The sequence below is a fragment of the Pteropus vampyrus genome, unplaced genomic scaffold, assembly GCF_000151845.1.
Source record: "Pteropus vampyrus isolate Shadow unplaced genomic scaffold, Pvam_2.0 Scaffold184, whole genome shotgun sequence".
Classification (NCBI taxonomy): Eukaryota; Metazoa; Chordata; class Mammalia; order Chiroptera; family Pteropodidae; genus Pteropus; species Pteropus vampyrus.
This window is the reverse complement of record NW_011888965.1, coordinates 721764-724607: the sequence shown is the minus strand read 5'-3', so window position 1 is coordinate 724607 and position 2844 is coordinate 721764. Positions and strand designations below refer to the sequence as shown.

The 2844-nt window shown below is 37.9% G+C and overlaps 1 pseudogene; it reads right to left on the bottom strand.

The window, feature by feature from the left end:
- Positions 1 to 201: 201 nt before the first annotated feature.
- On the bottom strand, positions 202 to 320 carry LOC111746339 (annotated as a pseudogene).
- Between the last annotated feature and the right edge of the window lie 2524 nt (positions 321 to 2844).

Below are 2844 nucleotides of genomic sequence, written 5' to 3'. Positions count from 1 at the left end.
GGAACGCTATGGATATTTGGACATTGGTTTTGTATTCAGAAACTTTACTGTATTTGCCTATTATTTCTAGTAATGTTCTTGTGGATTCTTTAGGGTTCTCTATATAGAGAATCATGTCATCCACAAATAGTGAGAGTTTGTCTTTTTTGTTTCCTATTTGGATGCTTTTTATATCTTTCTCCTGTCAGATTTTTCTTTTTATGCCTACAGCACCTGATCTTTCTAGGTGGTCTCCCATCCAAGTACTAACCAGGCCCAAACTTGCTTAGCTTCTGAGTTCAGATGGGATCGGGCTTGTTCAGGGTTGCATGGTCGTAGACCCTTTCTTGTGATTGCACATACTAGGACCTCCAATGTTATATTTCAGTAGACATTTTAATCTGAATCTTCAGTATCTTGAAAAGCTGAAGCACTTTACCAACCTACCACTAGATATTCTCAGATACGACTCTTCTTAAAGAAGGATAGCTTTGTACCTTTGTTTCAATATCCAAGTAAAGATGACAATTATTAAACAGAAAATTGTCCAGAGAGGTTTGTAGGTAACTTTACTAAGCATTTGTTTTCTCGCTCCTTGTAAATAAATCAATGTTATCAGAAGCCCTTTCTTTTAGACTCTTGTATTCTTCGGCAGATTGTGCCCTGATCTTTTAAGATAAATCATAGATAACCTTTGGGATAAAGATTTGCATTTTAAAATACTCATAAACACTTTACCACATTGTTCTTTAGGAATGAAATGGGCTTGTGGGAAATAATTTTTTTAAAAAAATTGTCACCATACAGGGAACAACAGAGTCTAAGATGTCTTTGTTTCTTTTGTATATATGGTATTGACTTACTGTTTATTGACCATGCTTTGTGTATTATTTTCTAGGCAATTATATTACTTATCTTACTGTGTTTTATATAGTAGAACTGATCTATTCACAAGTACATTTTCAGGAAAATAAAGACAACTTCCATCATAGTTAGATCTATATAAGCTTAATTGAAACTATTTAGACCTAATTTGTCTTCAAATTGCCATGGGCTGTATATATCTTCCCACTGTATCATTATTGACTGGAAATGTAACTCATAAATGTCATTTACACCCCTAGATTGCCATAATCAGCTCTGCTCTTTAACTGCTCATGATAGCTTCTAATTTCTCTTTGAATACTGCTTGCCTTTATTTCAGAAGTGAAACTGATTGAAATCAAGTAAGTAAATAAATGAAGTGAGTGAAATATATCTTTTTAATATATATTCTACAAGTACCTAGAACAGCTTGCTAATGTAAACTTTTTTCTTGTTGTTCTCTTTCAGAAAATGTCTCTTTGGGTCATCTTTTTTTGCCTCTGTGTTCTCTCTTAGGCAAAGAGATTACATTTATCACAGCATTTTTAATTTCTGCATGCCTGCCTCTCCAAGTATACTATGGCATCTAGTTTATTTCCACACTCTGTTCTGGATATTTATTGCTGCATTAAAAAATACTCCAAAATGTAATGGTGTATAGTGGCTTAAAATAACATTAGTAGTAGTAGCAGCAGAAGCAGCAGCAGCAGCAACAGTAGTAGTAAATTTTATGAATTTGTGCTTCAGGAATTTGGCAAGAGCTTGGCTGGGTTGTTCAACTTTGACAAACATAGCAAATGTCTAGACAGCTAATGCTGGAGGATCTAGTTACAAAATGGCTCCTTCACACAAATATCTGATGTCTTGGTGCTCCTTGGCTGCTCTTTCTTTCTTCAAATTTTGTCTCATTTTTTTCAGGACTTCTCCATGTGCTTTAGGTTTCTCACAGTGTGACAGCCTCAGAGAGATTAGACAGACTTCTTATATGGCAACTGGCTTCCCCAGAGCAAGTGTTTCCAGAGGCCTAGACTTTCTATGAACTAACATGAGAACTCCTAGAACTTTCTTTCTCCCACATTTAATTGATGAGGTAAATTTTCAAGCCAGCCTCCATTCAAGAGAAGAGGAGGAAGAGACTCCACCCTTTAATGAAAGGATGGTATAAACATTATAACAAAATTCTGGAAAAAGCATGGCAGAGTGAGAGACGTCCTCAGATCTCTCCCCTTGAAACAACAATAAGGTGAACATCCAAAACTCAACAAAAAACATCCAAACCTCACACCAGCACATCTGAGCATGGGATCTGTGAATAAGAACTACCACAGATCTGAACTCCGGGTGTTGGGCAGTGGACTGGGAAAAATAAAGAAGTTGCCACTCTCAGCCACCAGAGCTACCTACAGGAAGGGGAAGGGAGAAGGAGCGGACAGTTCCCTAAACAGCCCTGCCTGGGAAAGCTGTGAGCTCCCAACTGCCGGCTGGCAGCAGGGCCTAGCCATCAGGGCAGAAGGCAGAGAAGCCGGACAGAACCACAGAGAAACAACAGTTGATTTTTACTGCCCTAGTTGCAAAACTGAGACTGAGATGCAGCCCCAACTGTCAAACTCCATACCCTCTGAGACCGATCACCACTGAGTCCCAAGGGAATCTGAGCAAATGTTGCCAAGACCCTCGCTGACACTGACAGGGACTGAAACTGAGGGTAGCGAGAATGATCAAATATCTACAAGAAAATAAAAAGATATTTTTTAAGGCTTTATATAAAGCAGGGATCCAAGAGACTTAGACATCACCTACTGGAAACCAAAAGAAAAGCACCTTCTTTGCAACAGGCTAAAGAGAGACCTTTATATAATAAATCTTTGTTCTGGAAAAACAGCAGAATACACTTCCATTAATGCCCAGGTGGAGAAATACATGAACAGCTAAAGTGATAACGCATATCAGAAAGAAAGAGAAAAATCTCCAGAAAATAAGCTTACAGACATAGAAATATGC